The sequence below is a fragment of the Gossypium raimondii genome, chromosome 10 (assembly GCF_025698545.1).
Source record: "Gossypium raimondii isolate GPD5lz chromosome 10, ASM2569854v1, whole genome shotgun sequence".
Taxonomy (NCBI): Eukaryota; Viridiplantae; Streptophyta; class Magnoliopsida; order Malvales; family Malvaceae; genus Gossypium; species Gossypium raimondii.
This window is the reverse complement of record NC_068574.1, coordinates 19,173,768-19,191,814: the sequence shown is the minus strand read 5'-3', so window position 1 is coordinate 19,191,814 and position 18,047 is coordinate 19,173,768. Positions and strand designations below refer to the sequence as shown.

General features: G+C 35.4%; 1 non-coding gene across 1 annotated transcript; it reads right to left on the bottom strand.

The window, feature by feature from the left end:
* Positions 1-17,722: 17,722 nt before the first annotated feature.
* On the bottom strand, positions 17,723-17,829 carry LOC128034247 (small nucleolar RNA R71). Its single transcript, XR_008190377.1, has one exon. It is a non-coding gene; the product is annotated as a small nucleolar RNA R71 (small nucleolar RNA).
* Positions 17,830-18,047: the final 218 nt, after the last annotated feature.

Sequence of the window (18,047 nt, the reverse complement as noted above, 5' to 3'; positions counted from 1 at the left end):
AATCAAACTTCTAAAATACCAATCTAAAATCTTATGTGAAACACAAATTCTATCAATACTGATTGATCATCTGTAACACCTCAAACTCGACCTAAATGTTATGGCTAGGTCTGGAGACTTGTAAAGATGACGCTAGCTTTTGCTAAGTAAGAGTCTAGTTTGTTAGGGGAAATTTTTATTATTTGTATTTTTCAAACACTTAAGTTTGCTGTGGAATTCATAGTCAAGTTCGGTTTTGGAAAATACAGTTTGTTGTTGAAAATCCAACATTTTGTAAATAAAATTAATATCATTATAAACAAACATTTCAGAACAGAAAATAAAATCCAAACTCTTAAAATAGTCCCTAAAAGTCCAAAAACAGTCCATAAACAATTGAATTTAATACGAATAAATCAAATAGAAGCAATACCAATAAATAACCGAGCTCTCATTGCACCGACCAGCTGTAATAGCCCGTTTTTTCAATAGTGTCGGAAACAATGGTTTCGGGATCACAAATTCTATGAGTAAATTCATCTAATTAGTATTTAAATTATACGAGTCAATAATAATTTTTATAATGAATTTTGATTTAAGGATTTTAACTAATTGAATTAAAAGTTAGAATAAGTGATTCGGTTCAAAAGGCTAATGGTTATTAAAAACGATGTATTAGGACCTTATTTCCGTAATTTAAAACCGTAAATATTTTATGAAAATACTTACAGTCATATTATATGTGAATTAAAGTTTGGTATGGTAATTTTGATGATTTATTGCTTAATCACGGTAAAAGGATTAAATTGTAAAAGAGGTAAAAGTTAATCATTTTATTTAAAATAGTAAAGGGACAAAATTGGTAATTAAACCATGGTAAAAAGTCCAAGCGGTGGTGGATATGATTAAATCCACTAACTTTTGGGCTATTTTCTCATTTAGTCCTAATTAGTTTAGGATTAAATTGAAATTAATCTTGTTTAGTTAGAATTTAAATTTAAAATTATTTAAGGACCAATTGTGCAATTAAACCCTCCTTAATTGGTAATTATACCATTTTAATAGATAATGGACGGTTTGCAAGGCTAATTACATGAAATTTTATTGAAATTGTAAGGTTATAATAGTAAATTATGAAATTAAGTAAAATGTAATTAAAACAAAAGCCAAAAATGGCTATCATCTTTTTATTCCTTCCTTCAAAAGCCGATTACACCAATGTTGAAAAGAGAAACCTTCGGCCAAGCTAGGTTTCATCGATTGAGTAGATCAAGAACGAGTGGAAAATCGAGGAAAGATAAAATTACAGAATAATCCATGTACCTTTGTCATTGCTGCAATTTAGTCAGGTAAGTTCATTCGGTTTAATTTTAGTAGATTTATAAATGTATTATATGAACCTAATTGCATAATGTTGGATTATATTGATGTGTGTAATTGAAAATTGAAATAATGAATTGAAATAACGTCGATCACTGATTGAGATATTCTGAGTCGTCATTGCAAATCAATCTTTTAAGTTCATACGATTATTTATACTTCTAATGATTTTTATATTCTATGTTGATATAATTTTATTAAATATTATATTGAATAATAGTATGATCTTGAAGAAAAATGGGATACTGATTCTACTGAAAGTATGCTCAATCGAGCCATACCCACTGATTGTACTAAAGGTATGTTCAGTCGAGCCATACCCACTGATTCTACTGAAAGTATGCTCAAACGAGCAATATCTACTGAATATATTGAATGAGCTCAAAAGAGCAATGTCAATTGATTATACTGAATGTTTGCTCAAACGAGCATTATCCATTGATCATATTGAATAAGATCTTTTGTACCGATGATCGAAAACAAACAATGAAATATTATACTGAATATCATACATTCAACAAAGGTTGAGGTTCACCGGAAATTCATTGTTTGATTACAAGTTGATTATTATGTTTAAATTGGAAAAGTTTATCGATTAATCAAGCGAACTTACTAAGCTTTATGCAAGCTTACTCGTATTTTGTTTATTCTTGTAGATTACATTTTGTGGACTCAGAAGGTCAGGTCAACATGAGAAATCACACTATTAGGGAATCTTCGTAGACCTTGATTTTGGTTTGGGTTATATGGCATGTAATAAGACCTTTTTGGATATATAGTACTAGTACTTGTTGTGTAAGTATACTTTTAACTTGTGATGATATGTTTGAATAACCTATGGAAAATGCATGTTTTACTATAGTTGAATTTGTTGGTAAAAAATTATCTACAATGATACTAAGTTGAGTTATGATATGAAATGAAGTGAATGTAGACTTTGATATGTAAATTTTATCTTGTATATGTAATTATGGAAGTGATTTGTTATGAAATATTGTGGTGTCAATGATGGCACATTGGTTAGGCACTTAGGTTGGTTGTATTTTAATGAATTGATTATTATTAAAGGTGTTTAATAACCTATGGGATGGAATGATTGAATATGATTTAGGTACCTAAGCAAATGGATGAAAATGAGCATGATTTAGATAAATTTTGGGCACACACAGCCTGAGACATGGGCTGTCACACTGCCGTGTGACCCCTATTTATTTAAAATTTTTCTGTTTTTCCCTACACTTTCTGATTTGCTTCGAAATGATCCATGATTGTTCTTAAACTATTTTTAAAGCCTCGTAGGCCCGATTTAGGCTGCTTACGTGTGTTTACTTCAAACTGAATTATTCAAAAAAATATTGTTAATTATTCTAGTGAACCAGATGTTATTGTTATTAAATGTTCTAATACATACAGTAATACTCCATAACCACAATCCGGCGACAGAACCGGTTATGGGTGTTACACCCGCCTAAGTCTGTGGGTAACTTTAGAATCAAACAAACAAAAAGTGACCTTACAAGCTTAGTGTGTAACTTACTATATTTTAAATAGCAGATACAATTCCAGACATGATTTCAGATACAAATTAATTTTCTACCCCCATCTGCTACACCATCTCTGATCATCCCTACACACGATTTAGGGTATCTAATATCCAACCAACCCTACACTCCAATTAGTGTCTATATGACACTTTTCAGAATATTTACAGTCTAGCTGCTAGATTAATAGGCGATATACCGCCAAATACAAATATACGTGGCTAAGCCACCAAATTAGGTAGATAAATTAATTTGTCAGCACTTCCTCCATAAATATATTTTCCCACCCCAATGCATATGCAAAACTATACAGATATTACATACGTGTATGGCATACATGCTTTTCACATAAGATTTAGATCATACTTAGTATATAACAGATCAGGCTATCACATATAATGTACTACTCATGTGTTTATTAGTCATATTAGACACATAATATACTTAGCATCAAAAATCATGGTTTATACGCAAATTTATACCATACAGACCCTAGGAAAAAATTTTAGAAGCATGTTGGCCCACACGGCTTACTTGGTCGGCCCGTGTGGCCCAGACCAGAGGGTTGACCTAATTTGGCACACGGCTGTCTGTGGCCATATGACACTAATAGTTCAATTTTTCAGCTTTTAGCCGTTTGTAATTTTTCAAGTTTTCGTTACACACCTGGGTATTTTTTAAGACGAATTCAATCCTAAGACTTCCAAAATCTAAAAATAAATTTTAATAAACTAATTAGCAACGAACTAATTTCCCACTAACACTTTAGATCAAAACGCAGCATAAGTATCACTAAATTGAAAAAAATCAGCCCCCTTCTTGGGTGTTTAGTCACTTACCCAAACAAATCAACGACCACCAGTTCCTAACTCACTGGAGGACCGCCGATTACCTCTTGTTCTTTCCCTAAAAATGGATTGGAATTATTAATAATACAAAAAAAAAATAACACAACCCCAACACAGTTCCAAAAAAATAATTATAATCAACATATAGAGTAAAAAATGAATAAGCCTTACCCCTAGTAATTGCAGCCGACAGAACACGTATTAATGTTTCAAAAATTAATAGTAACAAGAAATGAGAAAGAACGTATAGCAACATGAAAGAACCCAACAAGAAAGGATAGAGACACAAAATTAAAGAGAGAAGAAAAGGGAACAAGATAGACATGAAATTGATGAGAAAATTTTTGGGGAAAAACCAACGGTAGAAACGTGAAAGAAGTGGGAGAATCTTTAGGGAAAAAATATCTAATTAAAATTTTTTTATAATAACCATATCTCCCACTAACTAGATTTTCTAATAACCACCCAAATTCCCTCAGATTTCTAATTTAGTTCAAACTTTACCCTGAAAATGACACATATAGAGTCATAACAAAAATATTTTTGCTTGCGTTTGGAAGGACTCAAACATGGAACCAAAGGGTAAGTTAACACCTTACCACTGAACCAACAAGCTCATTCTGTCACAAGTTGAGCGAAAATAATATTTAAGTCAAATGATCAGAGATAGGGAAAGGAACAAAAATAAAAAATTTTCCAAGAGTGAGATTTGAACCCATGACCTCAAATAAACAATTAAGGCCCTTAACCATCGAAACAAATAGTTAATCAAGACAGAATTTAACAAATCAAAAATTCAAATTTTTGAGGTGTTACGACTCTCCCCCTAAAAAAAATTTTGACCTCAAAATTTTACTTGATTCAAACAGATGTGGATATTACTGCCAAATTGAGTCCTTAGTTTCCTAAGTGGCTTTTTCAATGCCATGATTCTGCCACAGAACATTTACCAAAGGAATGGTCTTCCTCCTCAAGACCTGAACCTCTCAATCAAGAATCTGAGCTAGCTCCTCCTCAAAATTCAAATCTAATCTTACATTAATCTCCTCAATAGATATAATATGAGATGGGTCAAACCAATACTACCTCAACATAGAGACCTGGAACATATCGTGAATACAATCTAACTCTAGAGGTAGCTCTAACTGATAGGCGACTGACCTAACATGTTTTAGAATCTAATAAGGCCTAATGTACCTAGGGCTCAACTTGCCCTTACATCTAAATCGAAGAACTTTCTTTCACAGAGATACCTTAAGAAAAACTTCATCGCCCACAGAAAACTCGATCTCTCCATTTCAAATTCAAATAAGACGTCTGTCTATCAGAAGATGCCTTAAGACGATCCTGAATCAGTCTAACCGTATCCTTAGTCTCAAAAACAAACTTAAGTTGTCATCTGAATACTAGACTGAAAGTTGTTATTATAAGCGAACTCAGCAAGTGGCAGAAACTCTTCCTAACTACCACAGAAGTCAATTACACAACTCTGTAACATATCCTCTAGAATCTAAATCACTCTCTTAGATTATCCATCAGTTTGAGGACGAAACGTAGTATTGAAGTCCAACCGAGTACCTAGAGCCTCATGAAGTTTCTTCTAAAATTAAGAAGTGAAACGAGGGTCTCCATCAGAGATAATCGAGACTGAAACCCCTTGAATTTTAACAGTCTTGAAAATGTACAGCTTAGTCAATTTTCGCAGAGAATAGTCAGCCCTAACCAGAAGAAAATGAGCAGACTTGGTCAAACGATCCACGATGATCCAAATATAATCCTTCTTAGTGTGTTTCAAAGGCAACCCACTAACGAAGTCCATTGTTAGACACTGCCATTTCCAAAGGAGAATCTTAACGGGTTGAAGCAAACCCAAAGGTAGTTGGTGCTCAGCTTTAACTTGATGGCACGTAAGAAAAATGAGAGGCAAACTCAGTTACCTCCCATTTCAAATCGGGCTACAAGCATAACTCTCGAAGATCTCGATACATCTTGTTTCCACCAGGATGTAAAACATAGGGGTTACTATATGCTTCCCGCAGAATAGATTGCCTCAACTTAGTGTCATTAGGCACATAAACCCAACCTCTAAAACATAGAACCCCATCACTATTCAGCCTAAAATTAGAAGTCCCACCTTCTTTAACCTGTTGAAATCACAGAATTAGAGAATCATCCACTAACTGTTTAACTAGAATATAATCAATCCAAGTTGGCTTAACTTGCAATTCAGTTAACAGATTGCCATTATCAAACAGACTTAGGAGAGCAAACATCGCCCTCAAATTAAACATCGATGTACGACTAAGAACATTGGTCACTACATTGGCCTTACTAAGATGATACTCACTGGTGCAGTCATAGTCCTTAAGCAACTCAATCCATCTACGTTGCCTAAAATTCAACTCCTTCTGAGTAAGGAGATAGTTGATGTTCTTGCGATTAATGCAAATGATGCATCTTTCACCATATAGATTGTGCCTCTAGATTTTCAAAGCGAAGACAACCGCAACTATCTCAAGATCGTGCGTGGGATAATTGTCTTTATGTGACTTAAGCTGTCATGATACGTAAGCCACTACCTTATCGTATTGCATCAGAACACAACCCAACCTGACATGAAAAGCATCGTTACACACCACAAACTCATTATCGGATTCAAACAATATCAAAATAGGTGCTTGAGTCAAAATAGAGTTGAGCTTCTCAAAGCTTGCTTGCTGCTCATTAGTCCATAAAAAAATGCATTTTTACTCAACAATTTAGTTAAAGGAGTTGTGATAAGCGAGAACCCCTCAACAAATCTTCGATAATACCCTGCTAAACAAAGAAAGCTTTGGATTTTAGACACATTCCTAGCTTGTTTCCACTCAAGCATAGCCTCGATCTTTTTAAGGTCAACTCGAATTCCCTTAGTAGAAACCACATGTCTCAGAAAAGTGACCTCCCTTAACTAGAACTCACACTTGTTCAACTTAGCGTAGAGCTTTTTCTCATGGAGTATTTACAGAACCACTCTAAGATGTTCATCATGATCATCCTCTGTCTTAGGGTATACCAAAATATTGTCGATGAAAACCATGATGAACTGATCTAAATACGACTGAAAAACTCGATTCATAAGATCCATAAATGTAATTGGAGCATTCGTCAAACCGAAGGGCATGACATGAAACTCGTAGTGCCCAAAATGAGTCCTAAAGGTGGTTTTATGTACATCAGCCTCCTTAACCTTTAGATGATGGTACCTAGAATGAAGATCAATCTTCTAGAATACGGATGCCCCATGAAACTAATCGAACAATTCATCAATCTTCAGAAGTGGGTACTTATTATTTATTGTCAATTTATTCAATTGGCGGTAGTCCACAGACATATTCATAGTACCATCTTTCTTCTTCATGAAAAGAATTGGTACTCCTCACAGGGACACATTAAGTCTGATGAACACTCGATCAAAAAGTTCCTGAAGTTGAGTTTTCGATTCCTAAGCTTCTTCGGTGCCATGTCATAAGGCGCAATGAACACTAGAGCTATACCAGGAAAAATCTCAATACCGAACTCAACCTCCCTATCCGAAAGCAACCTCGACAATATCTTTGGAAAAACATCTAAAAATTCTCTAATTGTTTGAATATCCCCAGCAGAAGATTCCACACAGAACTTGAGTCATGCACATAAGCCATAAATGCCTCACACCTTTTTCGACCTAACTTTTTTGCTACTAGAGTGGAGATCACATTGGAAAAGTAATCTCAACACTTGTCGACCATAATAATCTCCATATCATCCTCAGATCTAAGAGTGACCCTCTTTCCAGCACAATCTAAGCTGACTCGATACTCCATGAGCCAGTCCATTCCCAATATCAAATCAAACTCTTCAAATGGTAGCTCCATCAAATTAGTTAGAAACACAACACCTTGTATCTCTAGTGGACACCTCCTATAGATCTTATTAACACGTACCGACTGACCTAGTAGACTAATTACAAAAATCTCACTAGAAGTACTATCAATAGGAATTCCCACATTTACAGAAATAATACTAGTTATGTATGAGTGCATTGAACAAATATCTATGAATGAAAAATATGGAACATAATTAATATAGAACATACCGGCTATCACATTAGTGGTATCTCTATCCTCTCGACGTCTTGTCTCAAATACATAAGCAGGCTGTCTCGTCTCAGTCTGATTAGCATCTCTGTCTAGTGCCCCTGTCCTCTACCTATACTATTACCACCTTTGCCTTGCCCACAGCCCCAAGTGGCTACTGAACTGCCCTTTAAGGCTAAACCAAACTCGGAGCTAGTGCTTGCACCCAATTAGAACGGAGCAGACAATCCTTAAGGTGGTGCTCCATAGACCCACATTGAAGACAAGCTCCCAATCTCCTCCAACACCTACTTGGATGACGCCTACCATAGTTCCTACACAATTGAATCTCAAAACTATCAATTGATGCCTCAATCTGCATCATACTTGGCCCATTTCTTAGGCTTCTGAATAGATCTAGAATGACTTAAATCTCAAATCCCTCTTATTTTTACTTTGGCCCCTCTCTTTCTTTCTCTTTTCATGCTCCGCATGCTTGATATCAGTAATCTTAACATTCCCCACAAGAGTTTTGAAGACTCGCTCCCTCTGTGAAACCACCAATACCTTTATGTTGTAACTCAGCCCCTCAAATCGGATGCATTAATCATATTTAGTCGCTACCAGACCACGAGCATATCTGCTCAGTCTCAAAATTTTAGCCTTATACTCGACCATAGTCCTATCTCCTGGAGTTAGCCCTATAAACTTGCATCTACGAGCCTAAACATAACTCACCCCTACGTACTTGTTCAGGAAAGTGTTTCAGAAATAAGCCCAAGTTATTCGCTTAGGTTAGGTGTCCTCTTCAACAGTCAGCCACCACTGATAGGTTTCGTCGCGAAGCAAGGACACTCCACCCTACAATTTCTGCTCGAGAATGCAGTGCAAGTCATTCATACTGGCAGATTCCTCGATCCTCACCCATTATAGGCTCACACGGACCGAGTTTAGTTGAGGGGAATACATTACCGTATGGCTATAAGGAAATGAAAATCTCACGAAGACATAGGTACGGATGTATCCGAAAGCGATCCGCTATCCTATACAGAGGTGAAGACCTCACGAATAAATAGTTTCTCACTCCCACTTAAAAGGGTAAAATTGACTGATTTATACGATGCAAAATGCAGAGATATATCAAAAGGCCCAAACCAATAAAGCAAACATATTATGACAAAACGCACAAAATGACGGATGAAATGCAATGAAAGGATCGTAAATTTTAATCGGACTTTCAATTTTCAACAAAAAAGACAAAAAATAATCAATTTGCGACTTGACTCTCTTAAGTCCCCAGTAGAGTTGCCAAGCTGTCGTAAATGGGTTTGGGAGTCGGTTACGTAAGTGGAAGGATTAGCACCCTCGTAACGCCCAAAATTGGTATCTAATTGATTAATTAATGTCTCAATGTCAAAAGTTGAAAACTCGAAAAGAATTTAAAATGTGACCCCTCTTTGAAATATGTTATTATTATTTTTTATTAAAAACCCACTTGAACAAATTGAAACAAATGTTAAAGACCCTCTCGTCTCGAAGTAACAAAATGTCACATCCCGTAAGTTAGGACATGACACCTTGAACCTTTGAGAATAAACTTGTCTTTATTTTTTATTTGAAATCTTATGTATTTTACTTTTAAAAGGATATTCAGTTAGTTGAGTTCAACAAGAAAATCGAAACTCCGTAAGTTAGGGCACGATTTCTCGAATCTCCAAATACGAAACATTGCCTTATTTTGAAAATTTTGAATAATAACAAGTGTAATATTTGAACGATGCGTATTTCTCTTATTCGGGTATGATATAAAAAGCGACTTATTATGCTTGAATTAATGTATGTGGTAGTAATGAGGAAATAATATAAAATGCCTATCTGAGGATAATATATAAAATAAATAAATAAATGTTAAAAAATCATTATAAGTATAAAATATTAATTAAATGATATTAATAATAAAATTAAGTAAAGTAATAAAAGAAATAAAATGTGAGATGCCTCAAGAGTAGTATGAAGACGATAAAGAAATGATAAAGTAGTAAAAAGAATTCAAACATGCAGATATACACATTTAAAAAAAGTGAAATGTAAAAATATAACAATCTTTGAATATATAAAAAAGAAACAAGTAGTAAATAAATAAATAATAGTAGAGAGAAAATAATACGAACAACAAATATTTAAATAAAGAAAATCTAAACATTAAATCTTTTAACATATATAAAGAGTATAAGATAAGAAATAGATAAATAAACACAACACATAAAATATATATATAGGGTTGAAATTAAATAATTAAATAACCAAGGGTTATATTGCAATTCAAACAAAAATTTGGGATAAATTTTAAAATAAAGAAAGGAAAGGGCAGCTTGAAGGGTTGAAATAAAATGTGCGTAAAGGTTCAAGGACTAGATTGAAAATTATTCCCAGTCCTTAGAGCGCATCGTTTCAATGTGGACCAAAATGAAACAAAGAAAAAATTATGCGGCAAAATTAAAAGAAAAAAAAAGAAAGAAAAAGAACCAAATTGCAATGGGTTGCAAAAGCAGAAGGACCACACGTGCAAATAACCCATGCACTAGAAAACACGCGGATCCAAGCCTTGCGGGTCAGGTCGGCCCGTTTCACGTCAAAACGACATCGTTTAGCGTCTGGGGCATTGTTTCAAAACAACGTTGTTTTGATAAGCTATATAAGTCAAATTTTGCTCAAAAATTCATTTAGCCCATCATTTAAAAAAAACTTTGAAAACCCTTTAAAACTCCCTCCCCTCTTTCAACCTCTGGCCATCAGATTGTCGGCCGACCGCTATACCAGCTACCAGTCACTAGCGACGGTGCCGCCATCCACGGTGGCCGGAGAACCCAAAATTTTCGCTTTCGACCCTTTTGAATCCTCTACTTCAAAGTTAAGAAAAAAAGGCAAAAACTTCCGATTCTCTCAAAGAAAACCGTCGCGTCGAACCCTAAAGCCTTGGGTTCCTGACACCAAAAAGAGCCTCTAATGACAGAGGGAGAGGAAACGTCCCCGATAAGTTTCTTATTTTTTATTTTTATGAAATAATAAATAAAAAATAGAAGATTTAACTAAAAAATCACCTTTCTTTTGAATCTGTTAATTTTTTTTGTATCTTGTATTTGATTTTTTTTTTAAAAAAGAAGAAACATCTATTGTGGTTGTGGCTTTTTATAGTCGAAATTACAATTTGTTTGTCTCTATTTTTTGTTTTTTCTCCATTTTTTTCTCTGGTTGTCATCTTCTGTTTGTTGGCTTCTTGCAGGTGACAGAGAAACGTCAGACGTGCGTGGAGGAGGGGACTGGCGTGCGGCGGCGACTGCTTAGGCTAGCCCTAGGGATTTCTTTTCTTTTTGGAACTTTAAGGTTTGGGCCTCAGAATTTGGGTTAGGTTTTTTTAGTTTTGGCCTTGTTTGGGCCATTGTAATTTAGGCTGGTGGTTTGTTTTTGTAATTGGACTGTGGAATTTGTTATTTATTTTTTGTTTGGTTTTTATCTGGGCCCGGGAAAATTTGGGCTTTTATAGCTGCCCCTCTTTGCTCATTGTCATGTAACGAGAATGGAGCAAAGACCTTAAGAAAGACCAAATTTTCTCGATCTCGCTGAATCTCAACTTTTTGGTACTCATCTTCTTCAAGTAGCCTCGTTCTAACCCACTGCCACTTCAGGGAGATGAGACTTGCGGTTTTAGTCTGCTCCACTGTAACTTCAGGAAGATAAGACTTGTTATGGTAGATTTAATCCGACCTACTGTAACCTCAGAGGTATAGGATTCATCATTTTAATCCGCTCAACTACAACTTCAGGGAGATAGGATCAGTATCTTCAATCTACTCCACTGCAACTTCAGAGAGATAAGATTAGAATCTTCAACCTGTTCCACTGCAACTTCAGGGAGATAAGGTTTGTCGCTTCAATATGCTCCACTGCAACTTCAAGGGAATAAGATTTGTAGTCTGTCTTCAATCTGCTCCACTACAACTTCAGGGAGATAAGATTGGAATCTTCAACCTAATCCACTGCAACTTCAGGGAGATAAGGTTTGTCGCTTCAATCTGCTCCACAGCAACTTCAAGGGGATAAGATTTGTAGTCTGTCTTCAATCTGCTCCACTGCAACTTCAGGGAGATAAGATTGGTTTATTTTTCACCTGTTCCACTACAACTTCAGGGAGATAAGGTTTGTGGCTTTAATATGCTCCACTGTAACTTTAGGGAGATAAGATTTGTAGCTTGTCTTTAATCTACTCCACTGTAACGCTCCACTGTAACTTCAGGGAGATAAGATTGGTTTATTTTTAACCTGTTCCACTGCAACTTCAGGGAGATAAGGTTTGATATGATCTGCTCTACTGCAACTTCAGATAGATAAGATCTACAATTTATAACTTTAATTTGTTCCACTCCAACTTCGGGGAAATAAGATTCGCTATCTTCAGTTTGCTCCACTACAACTTCAGGGAGATAAAATTAGTAACTTTAACCTACTCCACTGCAAATTTAGGGAGATACGGTTTGCTATGATCTTCAATCCATCCCACTGCAACTTCAGGGGTATAGGATTAGTGGCTTCATTGACCTGTTACACCATTCCCTGGGTAACATGACCTGTAGAATCCATTTCATGAGCCTATTTATGCCAAGTGATTAGGATGTCATGATCAGAATGAATCAAATTCTCCTAACTAGATGTGTATAAATGATATTTGCATGAATACAGAATGTCATTTCTTTTAGAATGATCCCCTTTTAGTGCTTGGGTTGACATTGCTCATTGTTCATCGAGGTTTTATCACTGACATATTACGCTGCCTTCTTGTTCAATTAGTATCTTTGACAGAAAACCTGAAGAAATAGTCACAATTTAGACTATTCTTTCTCAAATGTTTCTAAGCCTTAGGTTTGGTTACTTCTAAATAATAGTCCTGTTTCAGGTCCTCGTACTATTTAGAAGCTTTCAAAGTAATATGCAGAACTCATTTTTCTTGAATATTATCAGTCCATTAATCGTTATTTCAATGAAAAAAATGCTTGAAAAAGATTATCACAATGGACAAGATGAAATTTTATTGAGAACAAAGGTCAAAATGAATAAATTAAACAAGATAGCAAATTTTTCTAAGATGCATAAGATGAAAACAAGTGCCCCAGATATCATAGCATGAGCTTTTTCCCACAAACTTTTTGAGGACCCTGTTGAACTTGATATGTGTTTCGAAGATTTAGAATGCTTTGTTGGTGCCCCAGGATGTAGCATCCCTCATTCTTGCTAAATTTAGCATAGTAAAACTATCGCATGCCCCACCTTCGATCAAAATTTGAATTGCCCTTTTCTGGGTTTTCAATTCAAAACCCCTTTGGTCTCAAGGCGCCCTTTGCAGGTTTTCGCCTTGGCCTCTCCTTTTTCTTTTCTATTTTTTATATATTTTTTATGAATTATTTTCTGATTGAATCTAAACTAATAGGATTAGGCAAGTCCTTGTTATAAACGTTTTTCTAGGTAAGGCCTTCCACATAAGGTCCTTCCTAATTTGATATCCTCTTTCTTCTGAAGTCCTTTTGTATGGGAAGGATCTTCTTCGATACCAAGTCCCCCTCATGAAATTTTCTGGGGCGAACCTTTTTAGGTGAGCTAGCATCATTTGTTTTTGGTACATTTGACCATGACGGATAACTTTGAACCTTTCTCTTCAATCAAGATTGGGTCCAAAAAACTTGGAAAGAAGGAATCTCGACTTCAATGGGCAAAATCGCGATAAGCCAAAGAAAAAGTGTTGCCCCGGTAGAGGGTTTTTTGCCTCCACTGCATCATTCATTTTGGGGCGATATGTTGTTAATCTTGTACATACTGCAAACTTTTGATATCCTGCTGTTGTTAGTGCATTATCAGATATGATCATTTTTGGCATTCCATACCGACATATGATTTCTTTTTTTCAAGAATTTGTTGATTGTCGGCTTTGTGACATTGGCATATGAAGCAGCTTCCACCCACTTAGTGAAGTAATCAACGACCACAAAGATGAATCAATGACCGCCAGAAGCTTTTGGCGAGATTGGCCTAATGACATCCATGTCCCATATAGAGAAAAGCCACGGATTCCATTAATTCTTTGTAAGGTAGGATTTTTTTCTCATCTTGTTCTACCATCCTTAACAAATCAGGAGATATGCTACAGTCTCAGTCATCTTCAAAGCCCTGTGGTTTCTCTAGACACATATCTTGCTCAAAAGGAGGTTTTGAGTCAATAGTAGTGTCGCTTATATCATTAATATCTCGAAACTTGTTATAGGGACAAAGGAAGATCCAAAGAACAAAAGAATCGAAGAATATTTATCTGTGTAGTATGATTATGTATGAAATGGAAACAATAAAAGAATATTTACTCGAAGCGAGAAACAAAGATGCATTTAATTGAAATAAAGATGTTGGACATAAACCTATCTCACAAAAGGATTCTTATTGCTCCTAGGCTTAGAGAAATATGCGTGTTTTGGAAATTACTCTGAATTAGGTCTAAAAAATTTAGGGATCTCCTCCACAGTCCCATTGTTCAAAACACTGCTTGATAAAGTCTCTTCCCTGACTCCTTCCTCAAATACGGAGTTCAAATTTCCCAACATTCCTTCCGGGCCTTTGACTTTATCAATGAATTCCAACTCTTTATTATCCATTAGGCTTTGCACCAAAGCTTTGAATTCAGCTCACTCCTGGATTTCATGACCTTTTTCAGTGTGGAACTCACAGTAGCTCCTTATCCCTTTTGGTCTCTTCTCCGAATTCTGAATGATTAATCTCATGTCTATCATTTGTTTCAAAACTCATTTCAGTGGGGTTTTTACTTCTGCAACATTGGTTTTGGTTCTCTTTCCTCCATTCTCAATTATCGTGTTTACCTCTGGGTCTAGATGACTAGGTAACGGATTTCCTGTCACATTAGGTCCTGATGGATTGTCAAACTTCACGATGCCCATCTTGATGAATCTTTCAACTAACTTTTTAAATGTAGTGCAGTTTTATGTCCTATTATTCCCGCATGGTATTCGCATTGGGCGTTCGCATCATACCATTTCGAGAATGGAGTTTGCACTGGTTCCAAGTAGAATGGAGATACCACATGCGCATCAAACAGATTTTGATACAGCTCTCTATATGTCATCGGGATGGGTGTGAACTGGAGTCTTTCTGTGTTTGGCTTTGAGTTGGATTCTTACCTTGAAGGGCCTTGATAGTTAGTGGTTGCGGCCCCCGGCTGGCCTATAGTGACCGATTTGGAATAACCTTTATTATACATGCTCAGGTTATTCACTTCCTTTTCCTTGTTCTTTGGGGTTTATCTTTTGACGCTTTCCCCCGCATCTATTGGAAACACAAAGATTTATATACTTTTTCATACCTAATTTTACTTAAAATCATGCATTTTCGATAGAATTTTTGTCATAAAATAATTAATATTTATAAAATAATTAAATTGTATTAAAAATTTGAACATGTTAATTTTTAGTCAATTACAATTATTTTTAGTGAATTTTGATTATTTTACAAAGGGCAAAAATTGACCCAGCAGCACTGTTAGAAGAACAAAATCGAGAAGTAATTCGAAGTAAAAAGGAAAATAATTGCCAGCCTAAGACGGTCAAAATATATGTATTAATTCATAATATAATTAATTTTAATTTATTCCCAATTTAATTTGGGTTAAATTAATTAATTTTAATTAATTATGGAAAAAGGGCCCAATTGAATTGCGCTAGTTGAACCAAATTTGAGCGAGTCGAACCAGCCACCAATTGGGCATCCTAGAACCGTTCAAATGCTTACCTAAATTAGCATTTTAGCTGATTAAATGATCTACAAAAAGTCCCTTGGACGACTTCCACATTGCATTCAAACCTCACCTTAAATTAAGGCTTTACGGATTTGCCCCAGACTAATTTTAGCAAAGTTGAAAGTCTCAACTATGCCGTGTAGCATGGCCGGCCATCAGGGGGCTCTTTGGCTACTAAAATTTGCTATTTTTAGCAGCCATCTTCAGCTATATAAACCCCCTTTTTCTACCCATTCAAAGCATCCCTCATTCACATCTCATCCCCCACACTCTTATTCTCTCTTCTCCTCTCTCACTTTCTCTCAACTTTTCCTTCTGATTTTCCCTTTTGTTCAAGTGACGATTTCTTCTTTTGGGAAAGAGGTCCTCATCAACCATTTTTAGTAGATTTTTCATAAGCCACCTTGATAGCCGAGGACAACGGAAAGCTAAGAAATGAGAAATCAGTCAAGCAACAGAGAAACACCGGATTTGCCTTTTGTTCCCTATCTCTTTAAATTTCGTTGTTGTTTTGACAAACATGTTTATGAATATTTATGCTATTTAAATGGTTATTTTAATCAATCTAGCTTGAATTTAATCCGTGTTGGGTTGATTATATTTTGCCTGCTTGAATTATTGAAATTGTGTTTGTGCTGTTATAAGCCTCGGTAAGATGCTTGATTAAGTAAAATCATGCCTAAGTTATTCTTGCAATATTAATTGTTAGATAACTAATGAATTAATTATTAAATCGTATTGAAATTGTAATTAATCAACACAATACTTAATCAGTGCATGTTTATTCTTCTAAGTTAGCTGAAGTTAAGTTAGCATTGTATTTGGCGATACATATGCCTTGCATAACTTGCAAGATTATTGTGATTAAACTTTTTCAAGGTAGAAATACTCTATTACTTCACTTGATCTGTTATATGCTTGTGAAGATTGATTAATCGCTTGGATTGACATTGAAAAATGTTCAAGAGATTGATTAATTTAATAAGTATGTATGAGCAGTAGTTAGCAAATTACCGAGTTACTGTGAATTTGTTCGTAGCAGTATAAACATAAGTTTAATAATTCTAAGTTTAAGGAATACAATTAATCCAACACAATTATATCATCTTGATTAAGCCTTATTTGAAACCGTGCATTAGAACCTTTTTATTTTTTAATTTTTTTTACTTAGTTTTTAACCCTTAGTTTTTAATCATCTTTAAACCAAAATATTTTCCATCACCAAAGTGTTTTAACATTAGTTTCATAAATATTCCTTTTCATAGTCCCTGTGGGTGCGGTAACTCAACATTTACTTGTCACTTTATTACTTGTTGCGATTGTGTACACTTGCACATTTTCTTTGTTCCAAGTTTTTGGCGCCGTTGTCGGGGATTGTTTAAAAAAAGGCTATTATTTGTGAATCTGTTTTTACATTTTGGTTTATTTATTTTCCTGTTTAAATCTTTACTTACTTAATCTTTCTGTGATCATTTCAGGTGCTTTTGAGTATTGAACAGATTATCGACTTAGTCCCTGTGGACCCTGAAATAGAACGAACCTTTCAACTATAAAAAAGACAAGCAAACCAAAGAAGGACCGAAGAGATAAACTTTGAGCATATGAATCAAGGAAACGAAGCAAACCTTGCTCAGAATCCTATCCTTATTGCTAATGATAGGGATAAGAGCTTTAAAACAGTATGTCGTGCCAGTATTTAACGATCTTAATTGGGGTATTAAGAGACCCGAAATCGAGGCATAACAATTCGAGCTAAAGCCAGTCATGTTCCAGGTGCTTCAGACTGTGGGCTAATTCAGTGGAATACCTACTGAATATCCTCATCTTCACTTAAGACTATTTATGGAAGTGAGTGATTCTTTCAAGTTTGCCAGAGTACCCGAAGATGCATTACAACTGAAGTTGTTCCCATATTCGCTAAGGGACAGAGCTCGTGCCTGGTTGAACTTATTGCCACCGAACTCCATTTCTACATGGCAAAAGTTAGACGAGAGATTCCTCATGAAGTATTTTCCTCCGAGCAAGAATGCCAAGTTGAGGAATGAGATCATTGCCTTCCAAAAAATGGATGATAAGTTCCTATATGAGGCATGGGAAAGGTACAAAGAGTTATTATGAAAGTGCCCTCATCATGGAATCTCACATTGCATTCAACTTGAGATATTCTATAATGGTCTCAACGCTTACACGAGGATGGTAGTGGACGTCTCTGCTAATGGTGCTCTCCTTTTTAAGTCTTATAATGAGGCTTACAAAATTAATGAGAGGATTGTCAGCAGCAATTATTAATGGCCAACCAATCGAGCAACGTCAGGAAGATGAGTCATTCAATATCCTCAATGCTTAAGAATCTTAC